This window comes from Marmota monax, unplaced genomic scaffold (assembly GCF_021218885.2).
Source record: "Marmota monax isolate L192 unplaced genomic scaffold, Marmota_monax_Labrador192_F-V1.1 WCK01_AAM20220418_F8-fsc00015, whole genome shotgun sequence".
NCBI lineage: Eukaryota > Metazoa > Chordata > Mammalia > Rodentia > Sciuridae > Marmota > Marmota monax.
Genome location: NW_026692194.1, coordinates 15190551 through 15208040, shown reverse-complemented (window position 1 = coordinate 15208040; position 17490 = coordinate 15190551).

Genomic DNA, 17490 nt, shown 5'->3' with positions numbered 1-17490 from the left:
GACTAAGGTTTTTTTCAGTCACTTCTACTGCACTTATTTCCTTTTCCAACTCTAGTGAACTTAGTTGTGTGTATCTGAACAAGAACATACAACATTTTAGATGATACAAAGACTTATTTTAAACATGAAAAAGTAGTTTTCTGTCTGGTACCGTGGCACATGCCTGTAATCCCAGCAACTCAGGAGGCTGAGGCAGGAGAATCACAAGTTCAAGGCAAGCTTTAGCAACTCAGTGAGGCCCCAAGCAATTTAGTGATACCCTGCCTCAAACTAAAAAAATTAAAAAGTGCTGAAGATGTGGCTCAGTGGTAAAGTATCCCCGGGTTCAATCCCCAATACAAAATAATAATAATAATAATAACAATAATAATAATAATAATAAAAATAAAATATATAATATAGTTTAGTTTAACATATAATGTATAATATATATATATATAATATATTACATAGTATTTTTCTATACATATATTAGTTTTCTGTAAATATAGATTTGGCTAAAGGAAAATAACTATAGCTAATTCATAATAGCTTATTAGTAGCACATTGATGATGGCTGTAGCCTCCTAATAATAACTTTTCAGGTTCCCAATCTAAGCAAAATGTAACCTACTTATTTGTCTACTCTGAACATACATTGTATATTTATAATACTCTCTCCTGTTTCAAAAAGAACAATTGAGTTAGAAAGAATACTGTTTTAAATTGCTTTCACTTTCATGGAAATAATTTATAACCTAATTATATTTTAATTCATTATAATTTGAACTTTTATGCTTATAGATTTAATAGTGATATGAAAATTATGTAAACTTTTAAAAATCAATAAATTCTAATTGACCTTGTCTTTCATTATAGTAATCAAGTAAACTTTCATTTCTGTATGTTTTAATTCTGATGGGCACCATATAACAATATTCTTGACTTCATTTCCTAGATTGCCCCATAAACTCACATTTTATTAGGAAAAATAATCATTTGGATTTTTTTAAATAAAAATAGACACAAAATATAAACCCCAAAGTATGCCCCCTGTGACCTATCTCCTCCAACTATTTCCTGTCTGACTTCAGTTAATCCCTCTCAGGGGATTAATTCACTGATTGGGTTACAACTCTCATAATCTAATCAGTTTATCTCCAAACCTTCTTGCATTGTCTCAAACATGAGTTTTGGGGAACAACTCATACCTAACTTATAATATGAAAGTTTTTTTGATTTTTATAAGTGCCCAAAATGTTATTAGATAACTGAAAGAAATATATTGTAAAAACACATAGAATGTAACATTCGTTATTACTTAATATTCATCTTTTAGTTCAAGTCACTAAGTAAAAATAAACCAAAACTATGAAACCTCTAGTAGAAAAATCAAGCATTATACTTTCAATAATCATCCATATTGTAGAATGTTTTGGTGCTTCATTCCTTTTCCTTAGTGAATAATATCCCTTTGCATGTATATAATACATTGTGTTCATTCATTTATCTGTTGATGGGTATAGTGAATCTTGCTACTACGAATATTCATGTACAAGTATTTGAGTATTTGTTTCTAATTTTGTGGGTATATGTCTAGAAGTAAAATTAGTATGTCATATGTAATTCTACGGTTGATCTGTTAAGGAGTCAACATTTTCCACAATGGCTGCACCATTTCATATCAACACTGGCAATGTGAGAGCGTTCCAGTTTCTCCACCTTCTCTCCAACACCTGTCATATTCTATTTCATAAGATTAGTGTTATTACAACCACCTAGTAAACATGAAATGGTGTCTTATTGTGTGGCAATTAGATTTTAGATAAAATATTGAAAGCATGATCCATAGAGAAAAAAAAATGTACAGTAGGACTTTTTAAAATAAAAACATTTTCTCTGAAAAAGACAGTGTTAAGAGGTTGGAAAGACACACTATAGATTGAGAAATCTTTTCAAAACTCAGATAAAGGACTGATATTTAAAAGTAACAAAAATTCTTAAAACTCAATAATAAGACAAGAAACAGCCCAGCTTTAAAAATGGGTAGAATTAGCCGAATGAATATCTCACTGAATGACAGACAGATGGCAGTCACTATCATTCGTAATAGGGAACTGCAAATTAAAACAATAGAATGACACCACACTCCTTTTAGAATGTGAAGGGAAAAAAGAAGAACTGGGAATACAAATTGTTACTAAGGATACAGAACAAGAGAAATCCCCACTCGTTGCCAATATGAATATACAATGTGTGTATCTTTGCAAGGGAATTTTTTTTGGTTTCTGACAAAGCTGAGAATTATCTGATCTAACAAGGCTTGACATGAATCTTAAGGGTTGTGCAACTCTTCGGTATGACTCTGTCAGGCTGGGTGCATGACATTATTCTTTTGTGAAAATCCGTAGTACTTTACAACACAAATAAGACTTTTACATATGCAATGAAAAACATTTAGGAAGTTTGGTAAATTCAAGGCAAAAAATTAAAATTGACAGAAACCATGTCAGTGTATTACAATTATATGAAACAACTTTACTGAAATAAGTGAGGATAAGATAAGGGACCAGCCAAAGTCATTTTGGAAAAGAGTAGCATTAGACAATGAAAGGTAAAAACACTTGTATGAATGTGCTATTATATATTTGGTAAAATTACTTCTCAATGAAACTATGAGTTTTTGAGTCTGATATTGTTCTATATATATGTATACTGGGATTGAGAGAGAGCAAGTAAATGGATGCAGATAGTCGAGGCCACATCTCTCATTCTAGGAACGAGAATTTACAGATAAACAAGGGCAAGAGGCAAAACTCATCCATCTGATGAGGGATTGGACTTGAAGGCATAAGTATGAACTTACATTTATCTTAAAAGAGACACAGATTATGGTTTTAAACATAAACTATGGATATGTGTTTATAAATGTGCTAGTATGCACACATATTTCAGTGCTTTGTTCAGCAAAGAGCTGTTTTTTTAAAAATTTACTTATTTGTTCTAACTTGTTATATATGGCAACAGAATGAATTTTAATTCATAATACAGATATAGAGCACATTTTTTCATGTCTCTGGTTGTACACAAAGTACAGTCACACCATTCATGTCTTCATACATGCACTTGGGGGTAATGATGTCTATCTCATTCCACATTCTGTCCTACCCCCTGCCCCCTCCCTTACCCTTTCTCCCCTTTGCCCTACTTAAAGTTCCTCCATTCCTCCCTTACTCTCACCATTCCATACCCATTATGGATCAACATCCTCATATCAGAAAAAACATCTGGCCTTTGGTTTTTGGAGATTGGCTTATAAAATCATGGCATTTGCAGGTAAACGGATGGAGATGGAGAACTTTATGCTAAGTGAAGTAAGCCATCTCTATCCATTTACCTGCAAATGCCATGATTTTATTCTCTTTTAATTCTGAGTGATATTCCATTATGCATATATACCACAGTTTATTTATTCATCTATTGAAGGGCATCTTGGTTGGTTCCACAATTTAGCTATTGTGTGAATTCTGCTGCTATAAACATTGATGTGGCTGAGTTACTTTGGGTATAAACTGAGGAGTGGGATAGCTGGGCCAAATGGTGGTTCCATTCCAAGTTTTCCATGGAATCTCCATACTGCTTTCCAGATTGGTTGTCCAAATTTGCAGTCCCACCAGCAATGTATGAGTGTGCCTTTCTCCCCACATCCTCGCCAACACTTATTGTTGTTTATATTCTTAATAGCCAACAAAGAGATCATAAAAGCACAGAAAAGCTAGTACCAATAAACACTCCTAGAACCCAGAGTTTGATTTTTTAAACAATTTTATTATAATTTTTTTTAAATATGTTATTTCTCAATGAAAGGAAATTGCTCCTTGGAATAATGGGTGATTCTACACCTGGTACACAAATAAAGAAGAAAATCCTGGAAGATATTTTGAAAATTAGTAAGTGCTCAAAAGTAATGGAAAACCATATTGATAGTGTGTTGAAGGGGTACAACAGCTCTTAGTGACCAAATCTGGAAAAATTTACACAACATAACAAAGCAGTGTTTGATTAATTGGGATATATAACAAAGTTTAATAAAAATGTCCATGAGTCCATACAAATATAAATAAAAAATTAAATAAATAAAATATAATACATTTGAGAGATGAAAGAAATAATCAATGCAGACTAATTTTAAATTTATGTGCATGTTCCATCCTAAAGAAGGGAGAGTATAACTTTCCAGTTTTAAAGTATGAGCTTCACATAGTGACTGCCTTCTAAAAAGTACAGTAGGGAAACATAAAAAGAAAAGGATAATTTTATAATGGACACCTCTGAAAAATACTACCTCAGCAAGGTGATCACAGTTCATAGTGATAAATCATGTCAATCATCTTCTCTCTTGATAGCATGTGATGAGAATGGCATGTTATCAGTGTGATCTTCCTCTCCCAGACCCACAATCTCAATCTAACACAAGAACAATATCAGAAAAATTACCCAATGAGTCATCCCACAATATATCTAATCAATATTCCTCAAAACAGTCAAGATTATCAAAACTACAGTCTGAGAAAATGTCACAACCAATAGTAGGCTAGACTTGACAACTCAGTATATTGTGTCTGGACTGGGATCCTGTAATAGAAAATGAACATTAGGTAAAAATCAAGGAAACCAGAGTAAAGTGTGGCTTTACTTAGTAAAAGTGAATAGATATTCATTCATTCTTTTTTTGTTTGTTTGTTTTTAGTACCAGGGATTGAACACTGAGACACATCCCCAGTCCTATTTTGTATTTTATTTAGAAACAGGGTCTCACTCAGTTGTTTAGTGCCTTCCTTTTGCTGAGGCTGGCTAAGAACTCACAATCCTCCTGCCTCAGCCTCCTGAGCTGCTCATTTATTAATTATTAAAAAGTATCATTTTTAAGTAAGCTGACTTAAATTGGCAAAAGATCAATGTCATTCTATATTAATTTATATAAGGGAATAGAGTAGTATCTCCCACTGAGCTATTATGTCAGTTTTCTTTTCTTTCCAAGAAAAAAATAAAACACATTTACCTTTGGACCTCACTACCTGCTTTATTCCAGGATAGAAGTCCACGAAAGGAAAACTCATTAAAAAGTAACTACATTAAAAAAAAAAAAGACCAAGTTTTTATTTTGGGAAACACATTTTAATTATTACGTGTGAGTCATATATTTTGAAGACTGTCTGTTCATCTGATAACATGTAAATCCTAGTCTGCATGAAATGGGTTCGTTTCAAAAGCAAAGGTGTAGAATAATTGATGTTTTGAAGTTGTGGTGTTGTTGAGAACCTTTTACTCCCTAATATAAATTCTGGTTTTATAAAACTGATTTGCATGGAAATTGAATAAGTAAAAGCATATTTTTGAAAAGAAATAATGTTTATCCAAATGACAAAAATTATGATGTTCGTTTACAACTGTTTCTTCTTTATTCTTCTAACCTGCCTTCCAAATTTTAAACTTTGGCTTTTTCTACCCCTACTCTGGTACTGAGGATTGAACCCAGGGGAGCTCTACCATTGAACTACTTCCCCAAATCTTTTTATTTATTTATTTATTTATTATTTTATCTTGAGACAGAGTCTCACTAAGTTGCTGAGGCTGGTGTTGAACTTGGGAGTCTCAGCTTCCAGAGATGTTGGGATTAGTGTGTACCAAGACTGGTGCAAGTTTAACTTTTGTTCATCTGTCCTGAATCAACACATCAATAAGTTTGGGCAATAATAATTCTTTTGTGTATATTCAGTGGCCAGATAGAGTTGCAGCAAAGAAGGTGATGTTATGAAATAGCAAAGCTACAAACCTGTGCTCACTGCAGAATTGAATAAATTAAAATGATGGCATGTGAAAATGGAAATCACCAGCTTCTCATTCAGCAAATAAATACTAAAAAGTCCATTGTTGTTAAGAAGAACTGGTTATAAAATGGCTTTTTCTTTTCAATTGCAAACTATCTAGACAGAACTGTATATAAGTAAGTGCATAAACACACAAATTGATTCTTAAAAAAATGATAGTGTCAAATCAAAATAGGGGAAATTATTCTGTAAAAAAATGAAATTATTATAAAATTTATTTGCTTGTCTCTACTAAGAAATAAAAGTAAAAGACATACTCATATCTCATCATTTTAAGGTTTAAAGTAATAAAAATATGAATGTGTCAGAATAAATGTTTTATGCTTTAGATCTATTGAGAAAATAATTTGATTTTTCTGAAGCTACAGAAGTAGTGCAGATTATGTAGCTTGAATGAGCCTACAGAATTAATGTGGTTCATAGTTTGAAAGAGACAAACCCTAATAGAGGGATTGAATATTGAAACAGATTTCAAAATTAATTCATCACACATTCATGATGTACTCTTGAAATGTCATAGTCCACATCTTTGCATTTATGTATACAGAGAAACATCTATGTGGCCTTTATATCAACACTGAGTATGAATGTTCTCTCCTTGTCTATGATCTAAGTTTCTGTCATATTATAAAATAGACTTCTTGGAGACAGTGTGTACACAGGTTGGCCTGTGGGTCTTTGTTAGTCCTTTGAATCTCAATCTCTGTGCTATCAAAAATGCCACAATAAGAGCTTGCTGGGATGATCAGTGTCATGATGATTTTGTCTGAAAGCATAGATGTTAAATGTTCATCTTTGATAAAGAAAATAGAATTGCATTAAAAATCAAAGTTTGCAAATAATTCAACAATGGAACCAGAACTAAATTAAATTGCTCACACACTTTGTAACTTTTTTTTCGTAAGATTCCATTATTTTCTTCTGTTTTAAATCTTCCACACACAAGGTAGGAAACTCTGCTTTCACTGCATGTCTTCAATAGCCCTTCAGAGAGATAGGTTTAGAAATAATGAAGCACTCAGAGAAGAAAAACATCAAATATCTGATTGTTGTTTAATCTCAGACTGAGTGCTTATTTTCATAACTAATATGAACTTACAGAATACCAATGTTTTAGAGGTTTTAATGTATCTTTTTATAAGGCCCTTAATGATATTACAAGCTGATTTTTCTAAGTAAATATTCTATAAATTTTTGGAAAAGTTTGAATAACTTATGCTAAAGACACATAGAAATGAGCAAATTTCTATTTCACATAGAAATGAGCAAATTACTAAGTGGAGAAAAGACACATCTGAGAGAAGGCAGCATCTAGAATAACCACTAGTTAAAAAAAGGGGGGGGGGGTAAATAACTAGACGTGGTGGCACATGCCTGTAATCTCTGCGACTCAGGAGACTGAGGCAGGAAGATCACAAATTCTAGACCACCCTGGGCAACATAATGAGATTGTGTCTCAAAATAAAAAAAAAAAAAAAATTGCAAATGGCTGGAGATGTGGCTCAGTGCTTGTGTAGCATGTGCAAGGCCTTGGGTTCACTTCTGAATACCACAAAAAAGAAAAGATGAATAGAATGTCATGTGTCAAATTTTTTAATTCACTAACATTGCAAAAATAAAATGGAACTGAAAAACTTACATTCCTAACATTCTTGGCTTTCCACATAATGGATAATCTAGAGTTTGGAAATTAAAAAAAAAATCAGTTTTCTGCTTCCCTTTTCAAAAGTTTTATTTGATGTGACAGATGTTACTTTTAAAATATAGATATCCTGAATATCCTATGCTGTTACTTATCAGCAATTCTGTGATCATGTTAGTGGATAATCTGGGTAATGGATATTTGTTTTATGCTGAGATTTGGATAGTAGCATTGATCAAAGGGCAAGGCTGATGAATGAAGCTGGGTGTGGTTGCACAAGCCTGTAAACCAAGCAGTGTAGCAGTGGAGGCAGGAATATCACAAGTTCAAGGTCAGCCTTGACCACTTAGTGAGACCTGCTTGAAAATAGAATCTAAAAAGGATTGGGGGTATAGGTCAGTGATTGAGTGCTCTGGGATTTAGTCCCCAGTACTGCAAAAGTAAAAATAAGAATACTAATGATTGAGGAAGAGGTAGTAGAAAAAGAGAGGAGAATCTAAATGGAAAAGCAAACAGGCATGGGACAGAAAAGTCCCTGAACATACTTTGTGCATGACCAGAGAATGTTGGCTGCCTAGGGGTTAACGAAACAATATCAGAAAGTAAAAGCAGGAAAACGTATAAATACATTTGCTTCAGTTAGAGTCCCTCTCCAGGTTTACTATATAGCCACAGCAGTAAAAATAAAAATGAAAAGAAGATATCATTTTGTTGCATATGGATTTCCAGTTTTCCCAGCACCATTTGTTGAAGATGCTATCCTTCCTCCATTGCATGCTTTTAGCCCCTTTATCAAATATAAGGTAGTTGTAGTTTTGTGGATTGGTTTCTGTGTCCTCTATTCTGTACCATTGGTCCACCTGCCTGTTTTGGTACCAGTACCATGCTGTTTTTGTTACTATTGCTCTGTAGTATAGTTTGAAGTCTGGTATCGCTATACTGCCTGATTCACACTTCCTGCTTAGCATTGTTTTTGCTATTCTGGGTCGTTCATTTTTCCATATGAATTTCATGATTGCTTTCTCTATTTCTACAAGAAATGCCGTTGGGATTTTGATTGGCATTGCATTAAACCTATAGAGAACTTTTGGTAATATCGCCATTTTGATGATGTTAGTTCTGCCTATCCATGAACAGGGTATATTTTTCCATCTTCTAAGATCTTCTATTTCTCTCTTTAGGGTTCTGTAGTTTTCATTGTATAAGTCTTTCACCTCTTTTGTTAGGTTGATTCCCAAGTATTTTATTTTTTTTGAAGATATTGTGAATGGAGTGGTTGTCCTCATTTCCATTTCAGAGGATTTGTCGCTGATATACAGGAATGCCTTTGATTTATGCGTGTTGATTTTATATCCTGCCACTTTGCTGAATTCATTTATTAGCTCTAATAGTTTCTTTGCAGAGCCTTTTGGGTCTGCTAGGTATAGAATCATGTCATCTGCAAATAGTGATAATTAAGTTCTTCTTTTCCTATTTTGATGCCTTTAATTTCTTTTGTCTGTCTAATTGCTCTGGCCAGTGTTTCGAGAACTATGTTGAACAGAAGTGGTGAGAGAGGGCATCCCTGTCTTGTTCCAGATTTTAGAGGGAATACCTTCAATTTTTCTCCATTCAGAATGATGCTAGCCTGAGGCTTAGCATAGATTGCTTTTACAATATTGAGGTATGTTCCTGTTATCCCTAATTTTTCTAGAGTTTTGAACATAAAGGGATGCTGTACTTTGTCGAATACTTTTTCCGCATCTATCGAGATGATCATATGGTTCTTATTTTTAAGTCTATTGATGTGGTGAATAACATTTATTGATTTCCGTATATTGAACCAGCCTTGTATCCCAGGGATGAATCCTACTTGATCATGGTGCACAATTTTTTTGATATGTTTTTGTATCCGATTCGCCAGAATTTTATTGAGGATTTTTGCATCTAGGTTCATTAGAGATATTGGTCTGTAGTTTTCTTTCTTTGAAGTGTCTTTGTCTGGTTTAGGTATCAGGGTGATGTTGGCCTCGTAGAATGAATTTGGAAGTTCTCCCTCTTTTTCTATTTCCTGAAGTAGCTTGAAAAGTATTGGTATTATTTCCTCTTTAAAGGTTTTGTAAAACTCTGCTGTATACCCATCCCTTTCTCTCGCCATGCACAAAAGTTAATTCAAAATGGATCAAGGAGCTTGATATCAAATCAGAGACACGCTGTCTGATAGAAGAAAAAGTTGGCTACGATCTACATACTGTGGGGTCGGGCTCCAAATTCCTCAATAGGACACCCATAGCACAAAAGTTAATAACTAGAATCAACAAATGGGACTTACTCAAACTAAAAAGTTTTTTCTCAGCAAAAGAAACAGTAAGAGAGGTAATTAGAGAGCCTACATCCTGGGAACAAATCTTTACTCCTCACACTTCAGATAGAGCCCTAATATCCAGAGCATACAAAGAACTCAAAAAATTAGACAATAAGAGAACAAACAACCCAATCAACAAATGGGCCAAGGACCTGAACAGACACTTCTCAGAGGAGGACATACAATCAATCAACAAGTACATGAAAAAATGCTCACCATCTCTAGCAGTCAGAGAAATGCAAATCAAAACCACCCTAAGATACCATCTCACTCCAGTTAGATTGGCAGCCATTCTGAAGTCAAACAACAACAAGTGCTGGCGAGGATGTGGGGAAAAGGGTACACTTGTACATTGCTGGTGGGACTGCAAATTGGTGCAGCCAATTTGGAAAGCAGTATGGAGATTTCTTGGAAAGCTGGGAATGGAGCCACCATTTGACCCAGCTATTCCCCTTCTTGGTCTATTCCCTAAAAACCTAAAAAGAGCATGCTACAGGGACACTGCTACATCGAGTTCATAGCAGCACAATTCACAATAGCAAGACTGTGGAAACAACCTAGATGCCCTTCAATAGATGAATGGATAAAAAAATGTGGCATTTATACACAATGGAGTATTACTCTGCATTAAATAATGACAAAATCATAGAATTTGCAGGGAAATGGATGGCATTAGAGCAGATTATGCTAAGTGAAGCTAGCCAATCCCTAAAAAACAAATGCCAAATGTCTTCTTTGATATAAGGAGAGTAACTAAGAACAGAGTAGGGTCGAAGAGAATGAGAAGAAGATTAACATTAAACAGGGATGAGAGGTGGGAGGGAAAGGGAGAGAGAAGGGAAATTGCATGGAAATGGAAGGAGACCCTCAGAGTTATACAAAAGTACATACAAGAGGAAGTGAGGGGAAAGGGAAAAATAATACAAGGGGAACAAATGAATGTCAGTAGAGGGGGCAGAGAGAGAAGAGGGGAGGGGAGGGGAGGGGAGGGGGGATAGTAGAGGATAGGAAAGGCAGCAGAACACAACAGACACTAGTATGGCAATATGTAAATCAATGGATGTGTAACTGATGTGATTCTGCAATCTGTATATGGGGTAAAAATGGGAGCTCATAACCCACTTGAATCAAAGTGTGAAATATGATATATCAAGAACTATGTAATGTTTTGAACAGCCAACAATAAAAAATTAAAAAAAAAACTTAAAAAAAAAGAAGATATCAATGTAATACACACTAAGCTAACACAGCATACAAGTGCATTCACTTGTTTCTAAATATCTATATTTCTCACAGAGAATACTTTAGAATTAGTGGCATAGGGGAGGGCAAAAGTCAGACATGAGTTAAAATCCTATTTCTGAGTGTTCCTGCACAAGGTTGATAACCTCCTTAAACCTAAGTTTTTGAAACATTGGGAGAATAATATGTTTTAGGAGAGTTGAAACATTAAAAGAGATATCCCATGCAAACCACTGAGTACACATCTTGATTCACTGAGTACTCAGCAAATCTGCCTACCAGTAAGTATCGTTTCAGATCAGTGAGAGTCCTGTGTGCCTTTGGCATAACTCTTGCACATGAGAAAGGGTTAAAAATGAGCATAAAATTATAGTTTCAAGGATGGAGTTGATCTTTACCTTTCCAATGTGAAACATATATACACACCATTACCACTACCACATAGCCACTGATACTAAAAGGAGAAAGTCGAAAAGGCAAATCCCATCAGATTTCCTGTTCTATTTTTCTAGTTCATAATTACTAGAGATGAATCCCATGTAATTTATTTGCATTGTTTCATAGTGTGACATTACGTTAAGTTTCTTTTCTGCTAATTTATTGTTTGCTACTGGTCCCTGTGGAACCCTTAGGACACACTTCAAAATGAAATATTTTTCATCCCTATTAAAATATTTTAATGAATTCAAATCCTGAAAGTGCTTGATAATGACCAGCAGTACTATCTTACACAAAGAAAAATATTCTTAGAAGACATAAATCTGTGACAAAGAAACAGCAGAGATGACACCCTCTATCATGTACTCTAAAGAAGATGATCATAGCATAGGGAAATAAGACAAATAGCAAATTAATGTCCATGCTCAAAAATTTATCTTCCTTTTGTTCTGCCTTTATATATAGCTATACATAAGACTGCCTTTTAAAACAAGCACTGTTTTATTTTGTCTGAAGAGAGGATGCTTTTGTATTTCAGCTGCTTTCCCTAGAGTCTGCTTTTCATTAACACCAAATATTATGCTTGCTAAATTTATATTATGAACACAAACTTGTTTTCCACTTACCTTAATATAGAACTCCATTAAAAAAGTAAAGGTTTTATAAAGGGCTTATATTTCTCTTTTATTGCCACCCCCAGATAAAGTATAAAGGACATTAATATGTATCATAGGCTTAGTCCAAACATGGCCAAGGCCTGCAAATCATCTCTCACAGAAGAAAGCACAGGTAATCAGGAAAGAGTTGGCCACTTCTAGTCTTCCTAATGAGGGACTGTTTATCTCAAGAACACTTCTAATCTCTCACCACACCTTTATCCACTTATCCAAATGGAAGATTTTTTGGGGAAACAAGGGCATCCTAGGCTCAGCCCCAAACTCAACTCTTCAATCTACTTTCTCCCAACAGCAGCCATTGTATCTGGACTTTCCTAGTTCTGAGGTTCAGCATCAGGAAATCGATTGATCTCTTTTCCACTTCAACTCTTCAATACTGTTTTTTCCATGTGAAAGATGGTATTCTAGCTTACTTTTTATCTCCTAAATTATTCCAAACATCAGAAGGAGCTCTACTGGGGACAGCGAATAGCTGATCAGGTACAGATTTTGTACTGGAGACAACAGAGGCAGAAGAACCCTGGATTAGAGACTGGAGCCAAGAGAAAAGTCCACATAAATACCTGAATTAGGGAAGCCAAAGCAGGCATCAAGAATCCAACCACACCACACTCCACATCTCTGAAGGCTCTTGCTAGATCTCCTACAGGGCCCCAGAGTGGAGTTTCTGCTTGAGCACAGGAAATGAAGCCAAGAATAAAAGAGAAGTAGAGTTTATAGAATTATAATGTATGTTGGGAGCTTGATCACAAAAAAAACATATTATGATACTTATCGCTGGCATCAGGGAATTAGTTTATTTTGTTGGAACAGATCATCAGGAAGTTTAACAACACCATTAACACAATGGTCATTTCAATGAGGACTGATATTGCACCCACCAACGCTAATACGTTATTGATCAGTTGTCATGTGTTAAGCAGAAAGTTAAGAACTAGAGTGCATTAATATATTTGATCTTCATAACCACCTGAGAAATAGGTGCTCAGTGCTCAGCCGTTACTGATCAAGGGTTTCTTAACTTATCCCGAAGCCAGAGCAGAGGTAGCTGAGATTCTATAATTGTGTTTAAATGCAGGTAGGAGGTAAGTGGTCACAATTTTAAGGGTTACAAGGTTGACTCATTATAATTAATAGGCCTTTGTGCACTACAAAGATAGAAGCCTTTGTGAATCATAGAACTATACATCCTAGAGTGAGAAGAGACCTCATGTGATCTTCTGACTTACTCTCTGATCTTTAGACATCTCCATTTTGCAGAGAAAGTCTCTGAGGCAGAGAGAGCCTAAGTGACTTGTTGAAGATCATACAGTCACAGTGATGAAAAACTGCAAAATATTCCTTATTAAGTCCTGGAAACCTATTGATAACCTTTTGAGTAATAGCTATTTGAAAAGCCAAATTAATCTTTCCTACAATGCCCACTCTTCATAGGCTTTCCCTTTTCTCCACTACAGTTCAGAGACTTGGAGTTTGCTGCTTAAAATAACTACCTCGTACCTTATAGTCTACACACACCCTCTTCAGCACGGTCACTACTGGATCCATTTGCAGTCTATGTTTCCCTGGGAGTTGCTATCTCCGGCAGCTTTCCTCTACAAGCCTCTCTGTGAGCTGAAATCTCCAGCCACACAATTTCCCTGTTCACAAAGACAACCAGCAAGGAGAACACAAAAGAAGCCAATTTATCCATTTTCTCTGTATCTGAAATACATGCAGAGTCCAAATTGGTGGTTTGCCTCAGCTTTCCCTGCTAGGATAATTTGGGGTGATATTGCAACTAAACGTTATGTTTAAACCTGGCCAATTACACCGTGCATTTTAAAGACCACATTACAGAGCACATTGCCATTCTAACATATCTGAGCATATGAGTAAATTTCAAAGGAGAATAGCTTCTATGAGTAGGGAATGAACTCATAATTTTATATTGTGATCCAAGACAGAGAGAGAAGTCCCACTGGTCTTACCTTATTTCTAATTCAATGATATATATATATATATATTTTTTTTTCACTGAGGTGAGGTTGTTAAAATGCTTTGACTTGTTTCAAAAACTGTTTTCTCCTGATCTCTCACATTCACATGCAAACATAGCGTCACTCTCCCCAGTCCTTAAAATGAACAACACTGGACTTTGTTTTTAATTATCTTCTTTTTCCTTTAAAATTAAATATGATATTGAAATATGGGACATTTTTCTCCATAGAAGAGTCAGGATTTTCTCTTTTTTTTCTTTCTTTTCTTTTCTTTAATTTATTCAGCAAAATTTATAGTCCAAGTTCAAATGTTACTCTTTACCCGAATTAATACAATAAACTTACTGGCTCCTTTGTTTCACAAACTTCTTCTCTTACTCCCATTACCCAAAATAAAAGTATCAGAATTATCAAACACTGAATAGATACTTAACATCTGTTGACAGTTTATCATTTCATATAAGACTGCTTTTAAGAATCTATTCTCTATCAGGTATTATGCAAAATCCAAATCTGCTAAAACTAATAAAAATTAAGCTTCTCAGGCTGTCACAGTCTATTTGTTCTTGTTCTTGCCTAGCTAAATGGCCAGAGTTTATGTTACATTTTGTTTTATTTCCTCTGCTCTTAATACATTCTAGCTCTTAGCCTTTAGCTGTGGCTTCTCTCTCCTGATCTAGAAACAGTCAAGTCCTAAAAGGTGTACACGGAGTAGGTGGCAGAAGCAGGAATGAAACTTTGTTAAAACTTTGTTTGTTGTTTTATTCACTGATATTTAATCACTATCCTTTGTTATAACATTTATAACTTCTTAATAATATATAAACCAGGAAGTTTTTCTTTGTTACATATTAACCTCTTCATTTTTCTTTCCTGTTCTTCATATTCACTTGTTCAATCAGTCCTTCTGGGAAGGTTTATGATTGGTCTACTCAACCTAGTATGCTTTTTTTCCAATAAAGGCTAGTGTAGAAAATTGGCCAATATTTAAATCATGCTATGACTGTAGAAGATAATTGACTAAATTCTAAATAACATTAAGAATTTGTATGTTGGCACCAAATTTATATCTATCTGTATGTGCAAGTATTATATTACTTTGAGAATTCCATTAGATCCTATTTTCACTCTTCTTCATTTCTATTAGCCTTTCCACTTCCAGAAAGACCAATAGAAAACAGGAAGTTTCCAAATAGTGTACACATGCAGAATCCACACACTTATACAGGAATAAAGGAAACATGCTGAGAGCCACGCCGAGTCTGTATGGCCCCTGGCATTTTGCCAACAGTATTGATTGACAGGCGAGGCATTACTATCCGCCTCTGCCGCAACTTTTGAGTTCTCACACTATTTTGGAGTTCTCGTGGGGATTTCCGGGGATTCCCCGAGAGTTCCCATTGGTTGGGGAAGTGCAGGAGGAGGGATTTCCGTGAGAGATATTTCCGGCTGGGGGTTCCTGGACAAGCCTCGTGGCGTTGGGGAGGATTCCCCGGGAGCTGTGTGAAGTGTTTTCCTGCAGTTTAAAAATAAAGTTTGTTCCTGCTTCAGTGGCTCGTGATTTGTGCCCAGCCAGACTACGGCAGAAACATAATGTATTTTAAGCTACTCAAAAGGTTTTGTTATATATCTTTTAAAAAATTCAAATATCAATGAGCCATTTTGTTTTAATAACAGTCTACTAAAAGGCAATACAATAGATGTGATCCGTAATAAAGAATCATCAACTGTTTTCCAAAGAAACTTAACCATGCCACTATTATGCTAATCTACGGAGTATAAATATTAACATAAAGCCAAGACATGTCTGGTTAAATCTGAAAACTATTCTTCAAATAATGCATATTTACTAGGGATTATTAAGTTCATTGGAAATGAGAACAGTAATAAATGTTTTTTTAATTATGCCCAGTCCTGACTTTGGCCCTATTGCAATACATTTTAATGGAAAATGTAGAGCTAGGATATTTAATTCTAAAGAATTTCATGAAAAACTGAGAATGTGGAATGCATTCTAAATATAAAAGTATAACAAAACATGTTATCAATGGTAGTCTGATACACCCATCATGAAAATAAAATGCTGCTAAAATACATTTAGTTTAAGAATGTTGATTATTATTATTAGTTATCAGGATGGGGTGTCAAGTGGTAGAGCACTTGTCTAATATGCATGAGTACCTTGGTTTGATTCCTTCCACCACACACCTGTGCACACACACACACAAACACACAAAAAATTGTTAGTTATCATTATTATTAGTTTGATTAATATTAACTATCACTCCAATTAGAAGATTCACCATGAGATGTACTTGGCGATCTAATTTATTGGTGAGTTTCTACAATAACAAATATATTTGTTTTAATGCTTCCACTGTAGTCTACATAGCATATGCCATTCTACCTATGATAGCTAATATATAGAACAAAAGCAAGTGCAAATAGATATAGTTAAATATATATATATATATATATATATATATATATATAAAACTATATAGATATAGTTAAATATATATAAAACTATATCTATTATATATATATAAATATATATATATATAAATATAGTTTTATATATATATATATATATATAAAACTATATAGATATAGTTAAATATATATAAAACTATATCTATTATATATATATAAATATATATAAATATAGTTTTATATATATATATATATATAAAACTATATCTATTTGCACTAATATATTGGTTAAATATATATATATTTAACTATATATATATATATTTAATAAAACTATGTATATAAACATACATGTAGTTTTTTATTAAGGAATAGGCAATACTAAAAATTGTAAAAACTATAATCCTAAAAAATGTTTCTTTTTGAAAAGCTAAATGTAAATTTTTACTTAATTGATGTCTTAAATAAAGAGCTTTATTCAAGATTCCAGTATATTGCAATGAAACTAGCACTATGAAACTGTTCAGCAAATTTTTCTCATTAACCCTATATTTTAAATGATACACTATCCTTTTACTTAAAAAATAAAATTTATAATATTTTGGACACATCTTGCCTGACCTGAAAACATCTTTGGTGATTTCATTTTATAAAACAGGACAGGAAGACAATGTCCTCTCTCAGGAAGAAAGACTTTGAGGAACAGCTTTCAATAAATCAAATATCAGAGCATCACCTAATTGTTTCAGTAACATGAGCACAACATATACAGGTCCAAGAAAGAAAACACACACAACCTGAAGTTAAATACACATATGTGCAGGACAGTGAAGGTCACAAAGAAGTCACAGGGCAACAAAAGAGT